Source organism: Bombina bombina, chromosome 6, assembly GCF_027579735.1.
Source record: "Bombina bombina isolate aBomBom1 chromosome 6, aBomBom1.pri, whole genome shotgun sequence".
Lineage (NCBI taxonomy): Eukaryota > Metazoa > Chordata > Amphibia > Anura > Bombinatoridae > Bombina > Bombina bombina.
The window spans coordinates 942401042-942424640 of NC_069504.1; the positions used below are offsets into that span (position 1 = coordinate 942401042).

At 38.3% G+C, this 23599-nt stretch overlaps 1 pseudogene; it reads left to right on the forward strand.

Moving 5' to 3' along the window:
• Positions 1-1690: 1690 nt before the first annotated feature.
• Positions 1691-21659, forward strand: LOC128664782 (GA-binding protein alpha chain-like; annotated as a pseudogene).
• Positions 21660-23599: the final 1940 nt, after the last annotated feature.

Below are 23599 nucleotides of genomic sequence, written 5' to 3' on the forward strand. Positions count from 1 at the left end.
AGAAGACCGAGTGTGATGCAAAGTATCTGCAATAAAGCGAGGATTACCTAAGGCATCAGTAAAATTATATTCATCCTCGTCAAAATGTTTTGATTTTTTAGAGTGTTTTTTAATTTTTTTATTTTTGTGTTCAGAATCAGAGGAAGAATCTGAATCATAATTATTAGAGGTTGTATTATCTGAATCTTCAGAAATTTTTTCAGAATTAACAGAGGTAGAGGAATCTGAAAACTCATCTTTAAACGTTACTTTGGATTTTTGTTTAGAAACTCCCTTTATATGCCCCTTGGGAGTAAGGGGTCATTTAGCGGATGTTTTACTTCCTTTGCCGCAAGGAATACTAGTTTCTGATAACATTTGTTTAGATTTGCAAACAAGTTTTTTGCTTGCTTTAACAGCACTAGAAGGTCCCTTTCTTTTTAGTGCTTTTTTAGCAGAGGATTTTGAAATTAAAGGGACACTGAACCCAAATCTTCTTCTTCTTTCGTGATTCAAATAGTGCATGCAGTTTTGAGCTACTTTCTAATTTACTCCTATTATCAATTTTTCTTCATTCTCTTGCTATCATTATTTGAAAAATAAGGCATTTAAGCTTTTTTTTATTTTTTGGTTCAGGACTCTGGACAGCACTTTTTTATTGGTGGATGAATTCATCCTCCAATCAGCAAGGACAACCCAGGTTGTTCATCAAAAATGGGACCGCATCTAAACTTACATTATTGCATTTCAAATAAAGATACCAAGAGAATAAAGAAAATTTGATAATAGGAGTAAATTACAAAGTTGCTTAAAATTTCATGCTCTATCTGAATCACGAAAGAAAAAAATTGGGTTTAGTGTGCCTTTAAAGATGTCATGTGAGACATTAATTTACCTAAGGAATTATCAATAATATTTTGAACTGATTGTTCAGTTAGGGGATTAGGGGTAGAATTATCTTGAGATATTTTAATAAATTATATATATAGGAAAACACTTGAAAAAAATAAAAATATATTTAAGATAAACTGAAAGACTTGAAAGAAAAAAACAGTTATTCACAAATTTAGAAATAAAATATAATAAATGGAAATAATAAAATGATAAATGATAATTTTAAAATTTCTCTGACAGGAATGAAAATATATAAATGAGAAAAAACTTTCCACCACCGGATGGCAGCAAACACCTAAAAATGACAAAAAGACAAAATAAATGGAGATTGAAACAAATCTATCTGTGAGGGAAAAAACGAAACTAAAAGTAACCAAAATGTGTACTTGAGACAATGAAGGAGGAGGTGCTGACAGGTCTCTGAGGCTCTCTGAGGGAAAAAGAAGGCGGGCTGTGATGTCACAAATTAACACCCACAAAATGGCTACAGTCTTTGTGACCAGAAGAGAAAATGGAGACACAAAGATGCCTGGAAGCAAGAGGGAAAAACGGAGCAGCACCACAAGGAAAAAACTGCTGAACAGAGTGGTTATAGTACCAGAGAGAGCCTAATACTGAGGTAAACACTGTATTGGAAAATAAAAACGAAAATAGGAAAAAACGGAAAGAAATGAAGATAGAAAAAAGAAAAACAGTAAATAATAATTATAGAATAAAAGGAAAAAAGGGGAATAAGAAATAAAGAGAAAATATTGAAATAATAAATAAAATAATAATACAATTTAATATAATAATATATTAATATCACTGAGAACAAATGCACACTTATCTTGTTGCTGAGCAGCAAAATAAAGAGGAAAATGGGGTGCTCATTGGGCTGTTTATGGTCAATATGGGTCATCTGATTGGTCAATGTTTACCCTGGTCTCCAACCTAGCATTCTCATTGGCTAGTTATGTAGGCTCTTTTTTCTCTGTATTAGTTTAACTCTGTATGTGATTTATGTACTTTAAAGGCTGCACATGAGTAGTAAAGGAAAGTAATGCAAAATATGAAGTCTCTGGTCTTGTAATAAAATTTGTAGCTTTGTATGCGCTGTATTACATCTGGCAAGTATTCTCCAACACACAATACGTTGAACATATGATCACGATTGTTGGCTTAATTAAACCTATTACACCATTGGTTACTACAGCGCATATAAACTACTTTTACCACAGAACCTTCAGCCTCTGATGAAGCGCATGTGCGCATGTGCGAAATGCGTCAATCATTCCAGTTTGTCAACCTATGTTACTTTGTGGAACAGCCAATAAACTGAGTTATTATCAAGCTTGTGGCTTCATCTTTGCTTTCTTCATTGCTTGTACATTTGGATAGCGGTTGGGAATTCCACCTTTAACAAGCTGAAGCCTTTACCTGAATGGTGCATTCCAGACTCGTCATTTATCCCCCCATGGCATGCAGCCAATCATAAGTGTTCTATGAGCTGACGACATAGGGAGGTCCTGAGCTGGCAAGGAGGGTTACATGCCCACCCCGATAAAGGATTCTCATACCTACACATTAATTTTATCCGCGGCAGAACTGGACGGCTTACTTGCCTGACCAGGGACACAGACGGATTATCTACTGGAGCTACCAGCATCTTCACTTTCTAAACAGGCTAGCTGGGGGGTTATATGGACTGACTTCTCTAACATTGAGATAACACCAAGGTTATCAGATAAGTACTACCATTTTGTTATAATAGTGGAAAACGCGTCAGGCATTCCAGTTTGTCAACCTATGTTACTTTGTGGAACAGCCAATAAACTGAGTTATTATCAAGCTTGTGGCTTCATCTTTGCTTTCTTCATTGCTTGTACATTTGGATAGCAGTTGGGAATTCCACCTTTAACAAGCTGAAGCCTTTACCTGAATGGTGCATTCCAGACTCTTCATTTATCCCCCCATGGCATGCAGCCAATCATGTAACCAACACCAAGGTTATAAGATAAATACTACCATTTTGTTATAATAGACTTGGACGGATATTAGAGGCCTCAAAACAAACACAACAGTATACAGGCTGATGACATTGGGTCCCAAAAGATTTCTGTTATAAGGGCACCCATATAGAACTGAACACATTTAAAGAACATTATTGTTACCAGCTGAGAAAACAAAAATAACATGTATGCGGTTCTTAGCATAATTTTGACAAGCCTCTATTCTTATCATTTTATGAAAAATGCATACTTGTTTCTGTAATTTTAGAATATATAAACTAATTATAGGCAGTTTAATCAGCTTGTTGCATGAAAATAAACCAAGTTGCGGTAACACAGGATTGGCAGCACTGCATAAAAGGGAGTCAAAGTCTCCCTTAACGGGTTAAAAAGGGGTTAAATTTGCTGCTCAACACACAAAGCTGTGGACAGATGGGGGTTACACAATTAAAAAGCAAATTGTTCTACAAAAAACTGGGATAAAAATTATTCACACCAATACTAGCCCACAGCACACCTCAGAACATAAAAGAGCTAAAAGATTGAAAATTGAAGAGCCATAATAAAAGAAACTGTTTTGTAGATGTAAAATATGTTGTACTAGCACATTACAAGTTAATGGCTTTTTGTGATTAAGCAACTACAAGTATATTAAATTATTACTTCAAAACGCCCACATTTTCTTCCCACTGAATCCTGAGGTCCAATCATCAAGAGCGAGAAATAAAAAGAGGTCCATATTTCTCCTAATCTAGCCATAACAAAGATAGAGGCAAAAAAATTGATGGTACAGAGAAGACAGAATGTACAGAAGAAAGCATTTTAGAGCATCACTACACCACTGCAGAGTTTGTCAGCCAGTCTATTGACATAAATGAACCTACTGGAAATCTCGAGAAGCTTCAGGAACACAGACTTCAATGCTCACTTGATGCTCATGAGATCTGTTTGCAAGACATACAGCTTGATCCTGAGCGCAGTTTATTTGACAAAGGTGTAAAGATTGATGGGTCAGTACAACTCAGTGTGCAAGTTATATCACAACAAGCTTTAGAGCTAAAATTGAACATACTTGAGATAGTTAACTAGTAGAGACAGTTGAGATGTTTATTGACCCAGATGCCTACCATGGTGGGGTTGAAGCTCAGCTTGTTGAAGAAACCCAAGTGATGACCTTGAATGGGACAAAGCATATCACAACTATTTCTGATGAAACGTCAGAACAAGTGGGTAACTACGATGCCGGGTTGCTTAGTCTCGATAGTTATTAGGCTGCACATCTCGGGTCATCATTGATACCTCACGTTTGTGTTGCTCGTCGCTCCATTTCCAATGCATCGTTCTCACATCACCTTTTTCCTTTAAAAGCAATTTTGCGTCTCTCTATCATTGCCCTAGTATTGAGTTTTGCTCTTGGGTGTGCCTTATACTTATAGTTTTTGGCTTGTGACTCAGACCTCTTTTAACCATTCTTCTGTCTGCTGATAAGTCCTTGGAAATGCCTGACTAAGGTTTTGGACTCTGATTCTGTAAACTGTTACTGTTTGGTTTGACCTCTGGCTTGTCAAATCTGCCTTGACCTTTTCGGTCATTTCCTGGTTACTTGCTCCTGGTTTTCCTTTTGGTGCTCAACTCAGTTATCCTCTCCTGGGTCCTAATGCTACTTACTATACCTAAGATTTTTCATTATCACTCCACTTGATACCGGGATAACAAGACTACCGGCCAGGATTAGTTTAATAGCAAAATATCTGAAGGATCCTAACACCGACATCAATATCAACGCTCTTGGCATTCCTATAAGAGAGCTGTGTAATATTACTTGAGGATTTTTTCCAGAGAGTTCCCAGAGGAGAGATTCTATGGAGCCATTTGGAGCTGCATAGAAAGTATGTTTTGGCAAGTCAAGACCATAGTGGATAAATTGCTACAGTGACTATTGACCAGCCTGTACAGATTATTCCAGCATCAATACAACCCCCTACCCCAAGAAGTATTAAAGTTATAAATAGTCAACCAAAAGCAGCAAAAGTGCAGAGGGCGCCATTGGATTTCTGAAGAAGACAGAAGTTCACCTGGAAACCGAACAGGGAACAATGGTCAAATAAAGCTTTGGTAATTCCTCCTAGAATTACTTACTGACAAAGATGCTAGAGATTGTATATCTTGGGAGGGGCGATGAGGGAGAATTCAAACTAAACCAACCAGAGCTATGCACACACACACACATAACTGCAGTGATTATGCATGAGCTCCACTAGGCTAGAGCAGAAATTTCAATGTTGTCAGGCAAAAAGAAGCTAAAACTCTGTGCAGCTGAAATTTAAAAAACAAACTCACTACAAAGAGGTTGCCTAGGCAACTAGAAGGTGTTTCCCCTTTGTATCAACTGCAGAATGTTTCCTGAACTCATAATATGAGCAGATGTGCCTGCACTAAACTTTGATTTTCTGAAACTAATACAGTGCTTATAACTGACAACAGAAAAGCAAAGCTTAGTGCAGGCAGATCTGCTCACACTGAGCTGCAGACATGGAGGGTGCTTCCTGGTTTTCTTGGAGATGTCAGCTTGCAGAGAAGGCTGATTGGTTGCCGGTGCACCTGCATTCTAAAGCACTGCTCAGTTTCTGAGCACGGATGAATGAGCAAGGTAGTCTGCGCATGAGCAGGTAAACACAGCCCTGCTTATTGGTCTTTGGTCTTTGAATGTTGATTTCAGAGGGCACTGGAAAGCTGATAAATTTAAAAGGTAAATAACTTAAAAATGAAAAATATAATAATAATGGATGACAATTATAAAAATGTTAATCTCAGGTTAATTTTTTACATTTTTTTTGTTCCCAAAAAGTCCCTTCAAATAGTACAGTAATCATTCTACACTTAGCACCCCTAGAAACTCTCACCTCCAGGGCACAGAAGGGGTTAAACTTGCCAGAATAAAACACAGAAAATCCATGCTTAGACAGAACTAAGCATTCAATCTCCAAGCAGTCAGCTTCAGAGAAATGAGATTTGGATGGAGGAATGGACCCTGAGTTAGAAGGTCCTTCCTCAGAGACAACCTGCAAGGCGGCTGAGAAGACATCTTCACTAGGTCTGCATACCAGATCCTGCGAGACCATGCAGGAGCTATTAGAATTACTGATGCTCTCTCTTGTTTTATACGAGCAATAATGCATGGAAGGAGCGCAAAAGGAGGAAACAGGTATGCTAGACTGAAATCCGAAGGAACCGCCAGAGCATCTATCAGAGTGGCGTGAGGATCTTTTGACCTTGAACCGTACCTTGGAAACTTGGCATTCTGCCGAGATGCCATCAGATCCAACTCCGACACCCCCCATTTGAGGATTAACCTGGAGAACACCTCGGGATAGAGAGCCCACTCCCCGGCATAAAATGTCTTTCTGCTCAGGAAATCCGCTTCACAGTTTTCCACTCCAGGAATGTGGATGGCAGATAGACAACAATTGTGAGCTTCCGCTCACTGAATAATCTGTGCCACCTAATTCATGGCTAAAGAACTCCGAGTTCCTTCCTGGTGGTTGATGTAAGCCACTGATATGATGTTGTCCAACTGAAACCTGATAAACCAGTCTAAGGACAATTGACGCCAAGCCACCAGAGCATTGTAAATTGCTCTCATCTCCAAGATGTTTATGGGGAGAGCAGACTCCTCCCAAGTCCATAGTCCCTGCGACTTTAAGGAGTCCCAGACTGCTCCCAGCCTAGCAGGCTGGCGTCTGTGGTCACAATCACCCAGGAAGGTCTCCAGAAGCATGTGCCCTGAGACAGATGGTCCTGAGAAAGCCACTACTGGAGAGAGTCTCTTGTCGACTGGTCTAGATCTATCCTCTGAGACAGATCCGAATGGTGTCCGTTCCATTGTCTGTGCATGCATAATTGCAGAGCTCTCAAATGTAATAGAGAAAAGGGAATGATGTCCATGGAAGCGACCATCAGACCAATGACTTCTATACATTGAGCCACTGATGGCCAAACAGTAGACTGAAGAGAGAGGCAAGAGGAGAGAATTTTGGATTTTCTGACCTCTGTCAGAATTTTTTTTATAGATTGGGTTTTGTTAAAAAGATGGTGCCTGAACCAATATGTCATCCAGGTATGGTGCAACTGCAATTCCCCAAGACCTGATCACTGCCAAGAGAGCCCTCATACCCTAAGAGAAAATTCTGGGAGCTGTGGCAAGGCCAAACGGAAGAGCCACAAACTGAAAGTGTTTGTCTAGAAATGCAAATCTCAGGAATTTATGATGATCCCTGTGGATGGGAACATAAAATATGCGTCCTTCAGGTCTATGGTCTTCATGAACTGACCCTCTTGGACCAAAGGTAGAATGGAATGAATAGTTTCCATTTTGAAGGACAGTACCCTGAGGAACTTGTAGAGGCACTTTAATTCTAAAATGGGTCAAAAAGTTCCCTCTTTTTTGGGAACCACAAACAGATGTGAATAGAATCTTAGACCCTGTTCCCTTACTGGAACTGGAACAATCACTCCCAGGGAGGAAAGGTCCTGAACACAGTTCAAGAATGCCTCTCTTTTTACATGGTCTGCAGATAATCTTGAGAAGTGGAATCTGCTCCTGGGAGGGAAAGTTTTGAATTCTATTTTGTGACCCTGAGATACTATGTCCACAGCTCAAGGATCTGGGACATCTCATCTCCATGCTTGACAAAACAGGGAAAGTCTGCCCCCCACTTGATCCAAACTGGGACGGGGGCCGACCCTTCATGCTGACTTAGACTCAGCTGAGGGTTTCTTTGATTGCTTCCCCTTATTCAAAGACTGATTGGGCTTCCAAGAAGACTTGGACTGCTCCTGCTTGGGAGAGGAAGACTTTTGACCTTTGAAGTTACGAAAGGAACGAAAATTACTTTGACGTCTTTGAGTCTGTTCTTCTTGTCTTGCGGTAGAAAAGACCCTTTTCCTCCTGTAATATCAGAAATTATTTCTGCCAGACCAGGTCCGAACAAGGTCTTCCCCTTGAAAGGAAGCACCAGAAGGTTGGACTTAGAGGTAACATCAGCTGACCAAAATTTTAGCCACAATGCCATGCGGGCTAGGATAGTGAAGCCAGACATCTTGGCTTCCAGTCTAAGAGCCTTAATCTTATATTGTATCTCCTCCAATGGAGTCTCTACTAAAATTGATTCAGACAAGGTGTTGCACCAATAAGATGCTGCACTTGCTACTGTGGCAATACTGCAGGTTGCCATTGAAGACCTTAATGAACATACATCTTCTTTAAATAAGCTTACACCTTTTTGTCCATGGGATCCTTAAAGTAGCAGCTATCCTCTATAGGGATCGTAGTTCTCTTAGCCAGAGTAGAAATAGCCCCTTCTACTTTAGGCACCATGTGCCAAAAATCTTTAATAAAGTCAGCAACAGGAAACATCTTTTTAAATACAGGAGACGTGGAGAAAGGAATCCCTGGCTTCTCCCATTACTGTGAAATAATCTGGGACAGGAAAAACTTCTACAGAGGACGGAACATCATATTATTTATTAAGTTTACTAGACTTCTTAGGATTGACAACGACAGAAGTATCAGAGTTGTCCAAAGTAGCCAATAACTCCTTTAACAGTACACGAAGGTGTTCAAGCTTAAATATGAAGTTTACTTCTTCAGTATCAGATGAAGGAATAATACTTTCCGAATCTGAGATTTCACCATCAGAGGCTACAGGCGTATCCTCCACATCAGACTTATGAGGGACAGCATCCTGAATAGCAGTAAGTGGAACAGAAACCTTACTAACTGAATGTCTAATTTTCCCAGCATAGGAAAAGCAGATAATGTCGCAGATACTGCAGAAGATACAGTACCTGTTCAGCAAAATCTGTAGGCAAATAAACTCCTCCAGGAAGCTGAGAGGAACTGCAGGGCACTGTATGTGACGCCATAGAGGCTTGGGATATTAGAGAAGAAAGCTGTGGCATTGCCTGAACAGCATCATCCTGAGAGACATTGGGCTCAGAGGGCAACAATTTATCTTTAAATTGAAGTGTTCTAGCTAAGCATGCAGCACAGAATTGCATAGGCAAAACAATTTGTGCCTCTATGCATAACAAACATTTGTCAAAAAACACAGAGCCTTGGTCCATGTCCATAATACTAAATAAAACATTTCCCAAATTATAGAATTTTTTTAAATACACTTTAAGAATTTTTAATACCACAATTTGGCTGCCAGAAGTCTCTAAAACAATCTTATAGTAGATCGACACTGAAGAGACTGAAATTCAATGATGCCGCTCCGTGAATATCCAACAGCAGAGACAAGTCACATGACCGGCAGAGAGAGGAAACTATGCAGCAAGTAAAAGATGCACATTTCCCTCTGCCTACAACATAAGATGCAAGTAGCTGCAGCTGATTTCAAACTAAAGCAGTTTGTCAGTTAAATATATTATCTGGGATATTTGTGATACTAAAATTAATACCACAAGTCCCCTATAGGAGGCGCTAGTAACTAGAGGTAGAATAATGGTGATGAACAAAGTGTGCCACTTAAGATAGTAATAAAATCAATGTGCCACTGATTATACCATATATGTAAAATGGATAAATAGAATTATAAATTTAAAAATTATTAAAGTAGGTAATAATTAAAAATTAAAAAATAATAAAAATTGGTAAATATATATATATATACAGACGTATCAAGTGGTCAATCTGGTAATAGAAAAGTTCAAATGAAGTCCAACAAAGTCCAGAAATAGAGAAGGCAGCTCTCGGTCTTCACCCAAACGATGGTGTATCTTCAAAGAATGGTTAACTGCAAGGAAAACAGAAACAGAGGCGCCACATGTGTAGATCAATCAAAGCTAACAATATCCAAACCAGATGAGATACAGGATACTCACAAACATGAAGGCACTCCCTTGTGCCTATAGGGGCAGGCTGGTATTTAACAGCAAACCAGCTGGCTGTACCAGGGAATCCCCGTCAAGATGTCCTATGGTTGCCGTGGATCTCACAACAGCAACCCTTATCTAGGTCACTTTCAGCAGAAAAGGAAAATATGTCCAGAGGGGAGGAAGGCTAGACAGCCTTATGGTTACTGGCAAGGAAAATGCCACACGAACACCAGATTAGTTAAAAAGTTTCAAGTATTTTATTTTTCCAAAGATAAAAATACCATCAGTGCAACGAATTACAACTGGGTGTGTGATAAGGCAAGTCTCCTTGTATATGCAGAGATAATAGCGACGCGTTTCTCAGGGAAGACCCTGTTTCATCAGGCTTGTATACTCTAAAACTGTTTGAATCCCCTTTATATAGGGATCAGTAACCATATGTTTGTAGTAAACCCTCCCCTTCCTTAACATAAACCAATTAAACCTTTCCTTTCCTAAAACTCCCACTTGTTGCTCGAATTAGAAGTTTATTATAATTTTTGTTATGTAGTAGCTTAACTTAAATAATAACCCATGAACTATAGCTCTAATGTGGTTGGCTGTAAAATTAAATCTAAATAATGATGTATTAATTATGAGATTGTTACAAATGTATAAATGTAAACAAACTCCGTGGGTGATCGTTCCTTGACCAATTGCAAACAATCTTGAGGAGGCTTGTATAACATGGAGCATCTAATTGGTTCGTGTGCTACTAGTCTAATGACTACAAGTACCATCATGCCTCTGTGTTCTGTGCCGGAACTACCCGGAAAAAGTATCTGCGTGATTGTCAATTTCATGTTATTCTGTAAGAGGCTTGTCTGAATAACTACAAGTACCATCATGCCTCTATGTTCTATACCGGAACTACCCGGAAAATGTGTTAGCGTGACTATTACTTTATTATCCTTTTGTTCCTGGAGGGGGCTTGTGCTTATTAATCCGTCTAATTGGTTGGTGTCATATTGCAATGAACTGCAGCTGCCATCTTACTCTAATAAACTACAAATACCATCATGCTTCTGTGTGTCATATCGAAAATATCAACAAATACAATCTCATGATTGTCTATTAGTTATTTATTTAACATTTCCCACGGAAGCACATTGGGGGAACTTATGTTTTTAGAACGTTTTTGCATGAATTGCATAATGAACATATAACGCTCCCCAATGTGATAGCGGGGGCACCCCAAGGAAATAATTAATTGTATATGAAAATACAGTTATAGATACTGGGAGACTAAATATTCTCTCACATATTGATGTGGTGACAATAAATAACAGATAATAAGTGCTATGGGTAACTAATCTATACTATACTCACCCTATATATATATTTAAATAATAGTAACTATAAACTCTCACAAATTTTTAACATATATATAAAATGTCAGTACATATGTCAAGTATAACCATAGAATTATCAATAAAGTTCTAAAAAAACATTGGCCCATCCTCCTTAAAGATCCGATTTTAAATAAAACTCTACCATCACAACCAAAATTGGTTTTCAAAAGAGCACCGACATACAAACAAAAATTAGCCCCAAGTAAAGTTGTCATGTCTAAAAGGAACATCGCCAACACATCTAGATTAGCAAGAAAGAACGGTAACAACATCTTTAATAAGATGGGAGTTTATAGATGTGGAAAGAAACCATGTTTTATGTGTGAACATATAACTCAGGGTTTCACTGAGATTGTTTCATACAATACCGGGGAGGTATTTTCCATCAAAAGCAAAATGACTTGTGACTCCAGCTTTGTCATTTATGCACTTACGTGCGAATGTGGGATACAATATATAGGCAGGACCTGTAGGAAGGTCAGGACTCGGTGGAGTGAACATTTAAGGAACATCAAAGTAAAGTCATCTAAACATAGTGTATCCCGCCATATCTGTGAGAAATATATATCTGGAAAATGTCCATTAGAATGTATTCCCAAAAATAATCTGTATAACAGGTTTAGCAAGCTTAGACAAAGAGAAACCTATTGGATCTTCAAATTCAATAGTTTATTTCCCACTGGCCTCAATGAGGTTATAGACTCTGCTGCATTCCTATAAGTTATTTTTATAGTGTTTCAGTGTTACAGTGTTAGGTCCATCATGGGTTCTTGTAACATTTCTGTAGATTAGTATGTATAATACAGTCTTATCTGCAGATTATTTGATATATCATCATTTTTACAGTTATTGAGATGTTCTTTGTATTCTTTTTCCTATTGATGTAAATAGTAGGAGTTCTTGTACACTGGACTTTCCTAACTCACTTGTTGCTTAGTTACATCCAATTATAACAATAATACATTATATTACTACCCCTAGTATACAAGATTCCATTCACATAGTCGTAATCTTTCACATTACCTAACGTAGTAACATAGTCACTTTATCATCATTATATATCACAAAAGGCATTCACATATTAGAGATATTCACATCAATATTTCATCACAATATTAGGGTATAGCTTAGACGACGTGGTAGTCCAAAACATCATTATGAGTTTACAATCACCTTCACATTATCTGTAATGGTCAATATACACACTAATGTTTGATTAGCCACAAGTGTCTTAAATACGACCATTCACTTTCACATATTTCTTTAGCTTTTATTACATATTTAGTACAATATATAACACCTCACATAGCATATCCTATACCTTCACTATTATTATAATGGTGTGGATTATCAAATCTCACAAGGAGAAAAGGGAAAGTCACTTTTAATACCCATCACTTGACATATGTACTGACATTTTATATATATGTTAAAAATTTGTGAGAGTTTATAGTTACTATTATTTAAATATATATAGGGTGAGTATAGTATAGATTAGTTACCCATAGCACTTATTATCTGTTATTTATTGTCACCACATCAATATGTGAGAGAATATTTAGTCTCCCAGTATCTATAACTGTATTTTCATATACAATTAATTATTTCCTTGGGGTGCCCCCGCTATCACATTGGGGAGCGTTATATGTTCATTATGCAATTCATGCAAAAACGTTCTAAAAACATAAGTTCCCCCAATGTGCTTCCGTGGGAAATGTTAAATAAATAACTAATAGACAATCATGAGATTGTATTTGATGATATTTTCGATATGACACACAGAAGCATGATGGTATTTGTAGTTTATTAGAGTAAGATGGCAGCTGCAGTTCATTGCAATATGACACCAACCAATTAGACGGATTAATAAGCACAAGCCCCCTCCAGGAACAAAAGGATAATAAAGTAATAGTCACGCTAACACATTTTCCGGGTAGTTCCGGTATAGAACATAGAGGCATGATGGTACTTGTGGTTATTCAGACAAGCCTCTTACAGAATAACATGAAATTGACAATCACGCAGATACTTTTTCTGGGTAGTTCCAGCACAGAACACAGAGGCATGATGGTACTTGTAGTCATTAGACTAGTAGCACACGAACCAATTAGACGCTCCATGTTATACAAGCCTCCTCAAGATTGTTTGCAATTGGTCAAGGAACGATCACCCACGGAGTTTGTTTACATTAATACATTTGTAACGATCTCATAATTAATACATCATTATTTAGTTTTAATTTTACAGCCAACCACATTAGAGCTATAGTTCATGGGTTATTATTTAAGTTAAGCTACTACATAACAAAAATTATAAAATAAACTTCTAATTAGAGCAACAAGTGGGAGTTTTAGGAAAGGAAAGGTTTAATTGGTTTATGTTAAGGAAGGGGAGGGTTTACTACAAACATATGGTTACTGATCCCTGATGAAACAGGGTCTTCCCTGAGAAACGAGTCGATATTATCTCTGCATATACAAGGAGACTTGCCTTATCACACACCCAGTTGTAATTCGTTGCACTGATGGTATTTTTATCTTTGGAAAAATAAAATACTTGAAACTTTTTAAGTAATCTGGTGTTCGTGTGGCATTTTCCTTGCCAGTAACCATAAGGCTGTCTAGCCTTCCTCCCCTCTGGACATATTTTCCTTTTCTGCTGAAAGTGACCTAGATAAGGGTTGCTGTTGTGAGATCCACGGCAACCATAGGACATCTTGACGGGGATTCCCTGGTACAGCCAGCTGGTTTGCTGTTAAATACCAGCCTGCCCCTATAGGCACAAGGGAGTGCCTTCACGTTTGTGAGTATCCTGTATCTCATCTGGTTTGGATATTGTCAGCTTTGATTGATCTACACATGTGGCGCCTCTGTTTCTGTTTTCCTTGCAGTTAACCAGTTTGTCAGTTAGCCTGTTCTAGCTAAGCAAGCAAAGAAAACCAACTGTCAAATTTTAAGTTTATACATAAATCCCTGTATAAAACATAAGCCACAGACATACTAATAAAGGTTTTCAACAAAATTAGCCCAAAGAGGAAAAACCTCCCAATAAAGGGAAGATTAATCCCTAGTCTAAACATACATAATGTGCCTGCCCACTGCCAAAGAAAGTCCTGTATAAAGGATTTTAAAAATGTCCCCATCTACTGCATATTATACTCTTCTGAAGTGCAAGTCTCCAAGACCTAGAAGACAAAAGCACTTACCTGCAGTCTAGCTGTCCGGCAGGAAGACAGCTCACAAGGCGTGAAAGGACACATACTCCTTACAGAGACCTGTAGAAAAAGAAAGAACAGAGTAACCAACTCTGGCTTTCTGTACCATGGGCAGCAATGTGTTAGGAAGCAAAGCAAGGATTACCTCACAACTTCCTAACTGCTTAAAAGCCACCACTATTCTACTGAAGTGATTGACGTGGACTCAGCTAAACCCAAATCCTTGCTTGCAGGGAAAAGTACCCGAAAAAGGAAGGAATTAATTTAATCAGACACCAAACTTCACCTCCTCCATTTACAGAGGCAAAGGGAATGACTGGGGATTATGGGTAGGGGAGTGGCACTTAACAGCTTTGCAGTGGTGCTCTTGGCTTCCTCCTGCTGGTCAGGAGTGATATTCCCACTAGTAATTGAATGACATTGTGGACTCTCCATATCTTAGAAAAGAAATAAGGTTTTTGAGATAAAAAATTGTAAATTGAGCTGCTAAGTATTCCTAAGCATGCTAGATAAGAACTGTGCTTTGCCTTTCCCCCTAAATTCCCATGTTAAACAAATAAGCACCCCTCCACTGTGTATTACCAGACTTGCTCACAGTAGAGAGCCCATCCAGTGCAAGTAACTATACTGCAGCTACTTTTTCAGACAGCAAGAGGAATAAAGAAGAAAAAACATTTCAGCTGTGCACTGCGAAGGAACACAAAAAATCACAACTGGAGAAAGGAAAAACGATAATGGGACATGGAAGTCCTGGGCCTGAGAGAACCACCACGTGAGTAGTGATGTACTACGGGGGTTACAGGATACAATATAAGCCAAAGGAATACAAGGTAACCATTCACACAACTAGTGAAATATTACCTTCAATAGAGGAACTCACACACCACTTAAGGATTCTAGAAACCACTCACATTTAGATCTTAAGACCAACTGTTAGTTCCGAGGTAAGACTGATACTAAGGACCCTCTAGCCACCAATAAAGGTTCTACCAGCATACCCATCGGTGTAACGACACACATTAAGGACTGGTTTACAACCATTATAATAGTATATATAACATGATTTAACAGGTTTAGTAAATGTATTTTATACTGAATTTTACACATTTATTTTAATAAGCACATAGTATAAAACACCGGTGTCTATTTATATTTTATAACGTATCATAATATATATTCAATAAATATTTTTATACAAATATAAAACCACTGTCTTTAGGAGTACTTATTACCAAATTAGAGAGAATTGTAACAAGCGAGACAGTTGCGCCCCCTTCTTCTGACATGGATATTGCAGATATACCTGTAACCCCTCAGGGGGAGGCTAGGGCCCGGTCCCTGCAACACCTAAGGGCAGTTATGGCCTTTAGAATACCCACTAGGGTTATGGAAAGCACATAACAGAGGTAATCATCATCCCTGTTTCACTCAGAGTCTTCTTAAATCTTCTTGGAGTGAAGTTGTCTAGGAGTACTGGGTCCAAAGTAAGGTTTGAGCCCACAAACTCTTGATAGTAGAAATCTTCAACCCTTCTCCTCAGAGGCCAAGAACAAACTGGAGATGAAGAGGAGGTGGGTGGGGCTTAAGCTCTTTGAGGGTTCTTGGCCTCCTAATTATGGGCTAAAATATATCCCACATGTTATGAAGCTAAGAAGGAAATAACATGTTCACATTACATGATGATTTTTTGGAGTAGTATGTAAAATTGTGAAAATTAGTGCTTTTAGATAAATTTTCTATTATTGCTGCTAGTTATATATTTACCTAACTAACCTAGAAAATATAATAAAAATATTGAAAAAAGTCTATAATTTCAGGTTTCTCAGCAAGCCGTTCAGGCAGCTGTCTAATGTTGCATCATCCAAGGGGTCACTATCCTAGATGATCAAGTGACAAAACTGCAATATATTCTGTATTATCTTACATTCTTTGTTCTTTAATACCAACTGTTCTTATAAATCGAAGAAGAAAATGTGAAGGCAGCTTTATCATGTAATCTGTCAATAATAAGGATATATATTAGTGGTAATATTGCCAGAGACAAGTGAGCACATTACCTAGTGTGTGTGTGTGTGTGTGTGTGTGGGGGGGGTGGAATGGCAGTGTAAACCTGGTCCTAATATATTATGAATAGTGTTGTTGTACTAAAGAAAATAAAAAAAAATAGCAACAATTATTGGGAGAGGAGGTAAACTAAGTGCTTAATATCCATTCTTGTATTCATTTAGCCTCTGTTTCTAAGAAAATTATCTTTTAGTGAATACAATATACCCTTTTTATCATTTACGCAGAATAATTTATGTCACATAACAGTGGAGCCTGGATTAAAAATTATACTGCCCTTTCATATTAATTGATTATGCAATCAGAAAAGAGGGAACTTAATTTTAGCATAGATTAATTTCTCCTCAACCCTGATTGGTTAGTACAGAAGGGAATCCTGACCAGGCTAAGATAATAGTCAGGTAGAAACCATTGTAGTACTTCAGCCTTTTTGGGGCATGAATGTTCATTTAGAGTCCTTTAGGTCCCGGGGGCTCTTTGGTGCAAAAAGGCCGATTATACATGTGGGGTCATGTAGAGAGGTCCCTTGGGCACTGGGATGAAGGTTATGAAGGGGGAGGTGGGTACCTAAATGCTGTCTTATACAGTATCTCACAAAAGTAAGTACATCCCTCACATTTTTATAAATAATCTTTTCATGTAACAACACTGAAGAAATGACACTTTGCTGTCACCTCAAAATAATTCCAAACACAGCCATTAATGTCTAAACTGTTGGCAAGAAAAGTGAGTTCACCTCTAAGTGGAAATGTCCAAATTGGACTCAAAGTGTCAATATGTCAAAGTGTCAATGGTGTCAAAGTGTCACCATTATTTTCCAGCATTGCCTTAACCCTCTTGGGCATGGAGTTCACCAGAGCTTCACAGGTTGCCACTCGAGTCCTCTTCCACTCCTCCATGATGACATCACAGAGCTGGTGGATATTAGAGACCTTGTGCTCACCCACCTTCCGTTTGAGGATGCCCCACAGATGCTCAATAGGGTTTAGGTCTGGAGACATGCTTGGCCAGTCCATCACCTTTACCCTCAGCTTCTTTAGCAAGGCAGTGGTCATCTTGGAGGTGTGTTTGGGTCATTATAATGTTGGAATACTGACATGCGGCTCAGTTTCCGAAGGGAGGGGATCATGCTCTGCTTCCTGTCACAGTACATGTTGGCATTCATGGTTCCCTCAATGAACTGTAGCTCCCTCATGCACTCATGCAGGCGCAGACCATGACACTCCCACCACCATGCTTGACTGTAGGCAAGACACACTTGTCTTTGTACTCCTCACCTGGTTGCTGCGACACACGCTTGACACCATCTAAACCAAATAAGTTTATCTTGGTCTCATCGGTCCAGAGGACATGGTTCCAGTAATCCATGTCCTTAGTCTGCTTGTCTTCAGCAAACTGTTTGCGGGGTTTCTTGTGCATCATCTTTATTAGAGGCTTCCTTCTGGGACGACAGCCATGCAGACCCATTTGATGCACAGTGTGGGATATGGTCTGAACACTGACAGGCTGATCCCCACCCCTTCAACCTCTGCAGCAATGCTGGCAGCACTCATACATCTATTTCCCAAAGACAACCTCTGGATATGATGCTGAGCATGAGCACTCAACTTCTTTGGTCGACCATGGCAAGGCCTGTTCTGAGTGGAAACTGTCCTGTGAAACCGCTGTATGGTTTTGCCCACCATGCTGCATCTCAGTTTCAGGGTCTTGGCAATCTTCTTATAGCCTAGGCCATATTTATGTAGAGCAACAATTCTTTTTTTTTCCAGATCCTCAGAGAGTTCTTTGCCATGGATGTGCCATGTTGAACTTTCAGTGACCAGTATGAGAGAGTGTGAGAGCGATAAAACCAAATTTAACACACCTACTCCCCATTGACACCTGAGACCTTGTAACACTAATGATTCACATGACACTGGAGAGGGAAAATGGCTAATTGGGTCCAATTTGGACATTTCCACTTAGGGGTGTACTCACTTTTGTTGCCAACGGTTTAGACATTAATGGCTGTGTTTTTAGTTATTTTGAGGGGACAGCAAATTTACACTGTTATACAGGCTGTACACTCACTACTTTTACATTGTAGCAAAGTGTAATTTCTTCAGTGTTGTCACACGAAAATATATAATAAAATATTTACAAAAATGTGAGGTTTGTACTCACTTTTGTGAGATACTTGTATTTAGCAGGAGTAAATAATGCTATAAATAAAAGTTAATTTTTAAATGTGTATGCATTTCTCAAAAGTAAAGACATTAAAGAGAAAGTAAAGTCAAAATTTAGCTTTCATAACTTAGAAAAAGTCTGCCATTTTAAACAACTTTTCAATTTACTTCTATTATCTAATTTGCTTAATTCTCTTGCAGCTAGATTACAAGTTTGTGCATTCGTCTTTTAACTCTAAAAATATGGTATTTTCAGCGCTAAAACAGCACCGCAGCCATTACAAGTCTTGTCGGTATAGGTGTACCGCAAGCCTTTTAGCCTGTAACGCAACGTCAGTACCGCACTCATAAAAAATTATTTTTTTAATAGGATTCCCATAGCGCTGGTATTACGAGTTTTGCGGTGAGGCTAAAAAAACCTGTGTTACAGCCTAAAACGACAAGATCCGTATCTAAAAGCAGTAGTTATGAGTTTTACGGTACAAAACTGTAACATAAAAACGCATAACTAAACTGCTACAAAGTACATTAAACACCCATAAACTACCTATTAACCCCTAAACCGAGGCTCTCCCGCAAATACTATATTAAATTTATTATATTTTCTGCTGCTCCCGATATCACTGCCACTTTAAAAAAAATATTAACCTCTATTCCGCCACTCCCTGACATCGTCACCACTATAATTAACTTATTAACCCCTAAACCGCCACCCTCCTGCATCACAAACACTATCGTCCACCCTCATCACCTCCACTATACTAAAGTTATTAACCCCTAATTCCGCTGACACTATAATAAACCTATTAACCCCTAAACTGAAAGCCCCCCACAGCAAAATATACTAATTTAAACTATTAACCCCTAAACCGAAAGCCCCCCACATCGCAATAAACTAATTTAAACTAGTAACCCCTAAACGCCCCCTAACTTTATATTAAAATTACAATTTCCCTATTTCAAATTAAATTACCTGTCAAATTAAAAAAACTACAATTAAATTAATATAATTATTAAACTAATATTAAACTAACTACTAATTAAAATAAACTAAACTACACATTAAAAAATTCCTAACACTACTCTAAAAATTACAAAGTATCTAATTACAAAAAAAAGACTAAATTACAAAAAATAACAAACACAAAATTATGGAAAATAACAAACGAAATTATCAAAAATAAAAAAGAATTACACCTAATCTAATAGCCGTATAAAAATAAAAAAAGCCTACCCAAAATACACCCCCCCAGCCTACAATAAACTACCAATGGCCCTTAAATGGGCCTTTTGTAGGGCATTGCCCTAAATTAAATAGCTCTTTTACCTGTAAAAAAAATACAAAGACCCCTCAACAGTAAAACCCACCACCCAACCATCCCCACAAAATTAAAAAACCTAAATCTAAAAAAACCTAAGCTACCCATTGCCCTGAAAAGGGCATTTGGATGGGCATTGTCCTTAAAAGGGCATTTAGCTCTTTTGCTGCCCAAACCCTAATCTAAAAAAAACAAACACCCAAAAAGCCCTTAAAAAAAACCCTAACACTAACCCCCGACGATCCACTTACAATTTTTGAAGTCCCGCTTGAACGATCTTCATCCCGGCGGAGAAGTCCTCATCCAGGAGGCCTCTTCAATCTTCATCCCGGAGGCGAAGTCCTCATTCAAGCGGCGAGAAGTCTTCATACGGTCACGGCTGTACGCTGAATTTTCAATACTAGGTATGCGATCCAAGATGGCGCCCTTGCATTCCATGGGCTGACAATTTTGAATCAGCCAATAGGAATTAGAACTGCTAAAATCCTATTGGCTGTTCATATCAGCCAATAGGATTTAAGCAGCTCTCATTCTGTTGGATGATTCATCATCCAATAGAATGAGAGCTGCTTAAATCCTATTGTTTATAGGTTTAAACATAACTTAAATCCTATTGTTTATAGGTTTAAACATAACTTTTCTTTTCCCTATAGACATCAATGGGGTTGCATTATGGAGCTTTTCTTTCCACGATCGCAGGTGTTTTTTTAGCCCGCTCTCCCCATTGATGTCTATGGGGAAAGCGTGCATGAGCACGTCAAAACACTGCTTGTTTTTGGTGCGGTATGGTGCTCAAAAGCACCATATCGCCCGCACAAGCCGGGTTTTGAAAAACTTGTAATGGCAGCGCTATAGGGGATTAAATAACACAACTTTTGTTGCGTTCGTTAATTTCCCTAGAGTGCTCAAAATCATAATCTAGCCGTTGGTGTCCTTTGTTAAAGAAGGTTCAGCAGCAGCAGTGCACTACTGAGATCTTGCTAGTGATTGGCGGATGCACATATATGTTTTTTATCATTGGCTCACCCAATGTGTCCAGCTAGTTCACAGTAATGTTTTGCTGCTCCTTCAACAAAGGATATGAAAAGAGCAAAGGAAATGTGACAATAGAAATACATTGAAAGGTTGTTTAAAATTGTATGTTTTATCTGAATCATGGATGTTTTTTGTTTCATATGTCCCTTTAACCCATTAAGCCTAATGAACATAGGTACTGCATCACAGGGTAGTTTACTCAGTGTACCCTGTTGACGTAGTACCTACTTCCAAACTTCTTCCTCATGTTGCGGTCCAGGATGTCATCTTTGACAGCCGAGGCTGCAGCCAGAGGCAGAAAGCATCTGCCTTCATATGGTAAGGAAGAACTGACAAAGTCTGAACACTGTCAGCCAAAAAGCATTGAAGTCATCACACTCCAACCCTTGATGTCCACTGACACATCAGGAAGTTTTGACGGCTCCCTGGTCTTGTGCACACCACGGACGTTGCCGCTTCTGAGTTCCACCTCGCTGGGTGCATCTACAGACCGATGGGTCATAAGAGACTTCTTTTTTGCTGTATTTATTCTTACATCTTGTAAGTTTGATTTTATTTGCGCTATTTGATTGGTGTCATTAAATTTACTACCCTTAGAGTGGGATGTGCTGTGTTTCTTCTTTTCATTTAGTTCAACACGCCTGAGGATTCGTCAAACGAATGTTTCCTGCAACAGTCAGCAGCTCCCCTGGTTTTTGCCATACTATACTCTAGAGATGGCATGAAGTAATATCCACACATATACCACACTCTAAGGGTGGAAGGAAATAACTTGACTCTCTGGCTTATGCTATATTTGGACTCCTGATCAACACTCAATTTACATTGAGAGATACTGCTACCTATTGATGGTACATTTTTGATTAATATTTTACTAAGACTATGAACTTGCTACGTTTTGCACATTCTGTTCTGATTTGCACATAATTTAATGTGTTCTTGTCCACTTCATGGTATATTTAATAACCAATATAATTATTCACTCACTCACTAGGGTACGCTATATAGGGAGTGCTTAGTAATTTTCCTAGTAATAAAAATAAGTATGTGCCTTTAAAAAAAAAAAAAAAAAAAGTAACTTAAATAGCAGACAAATGAGGTGATGTAAGAAGGTGTCTTTTTGATCCAAAATTGATGAATAAATGTTTGTAGTGTAAAGTGTTAGTTATATGCTTACAATTTTTTGGGGGAAGGTAACTATGGCCTAGATTTGGAGTTTTGTCGGTAAAGACCCGCGTAGCTAACGCCGGCTTTTTTCTGGCCGCACCATAAAAATAACTCTGGTATTGAGAGTCCACATAAAGGCTGCGTTAGGCTCCAAAAAAGGAGCGTAGAGCATATTTACCGCAGCTTCAACTCTCAATACCAGAGTTGCTTACGCAAGCGGCCAGCCTCAAAAACGTGCTCGTGCACGATTCTCCCATAGAAAACAATGGGGCTGTTTGAGCTGAAAAAAAAACTAACACCTGCAAAAAAGCCGCGTTCAGCTCCTAACGCAGCCCCATTGTTTGCTATGCGGAAACACTTCCTACGTCTGCACCTAACACTCTAACATGTACCCCGAGTCTAAACACCCCTAACCTTACACTTATTAACCCCTAATCTGCCGCCCCCGCTATGGCTGACCCCTGCATATTTTTATTAACCCCTAATCTGCCACTCCGTAAACCGCCGCTACTTACATTATCCCTATGTACCCCTAATCTGCTGCCCTAACATCGCCGACCCCTATATTATATTTATTAACCCCTAATCTGCCCGCCACAACGTCGCCTCCACCTGCCTACACTTATTAACCCATAATCTGCCGAGCGGACCTGAGCGCTACTATAATAAAGTTATTAACCCCTAATCCGCCTCACTAACCCTATAATAAATAGTATTAACCCCTAATCTGCCCTCCCTAACATCGCCGACACCTAACTTCAATTATTAACCCCTAATCTGCCGACTGGAGTTCACCGCTATTCTAATAAATTTATTAACCCCTAAAGCTAAGTCTAACCCTAACACTAACACCCCCCTAAGTTAAATATAATTTACATCTAACGAAATTAATTATCTCTTATTAAATAAATTATTCCTATTTAAAGCTAAATACTTACCTGTAAAATAAATCCTAATATAGCTACAATATAAATTATAATTATATTATAGCTATTTTAGGATTAATATTTATTTGACAGGCAACTTTGTAATTATTTTAACCAGGTACAATAGCTATTAAATAGTTAATAACTATTTAATAGCTAAAATAGTTAAAATAATTACAAAATTACCTGTAAAATAAATCCTAACCTAAGTTACAATTAAACCTAACACTATACTATCATTAAATTAATTAAATAAAATACCTACAATTACCTACAATTAAACCTAACACTACACTATCAATAAATAAATTAAATACAATTCCTACAAATAACTACAATGAAATAAACTAACTAAAGTACAAAAAATCAAAAAGAACTAAGTTACAAAAAATAACAAAATATTTACAAACATAAGAAAAATATTACAACAATTTTAAACTAATTACACCTACTCTAAGCCCCCTAATAAAATAACAAAGACCCCCAAAATAAAAAATGCCCTACCCTATTCTAAATTACTAAAGTTCAAAGCTCTTTTACCTTACCAGCCCTGAACAGGGCCCTTTGCGGGG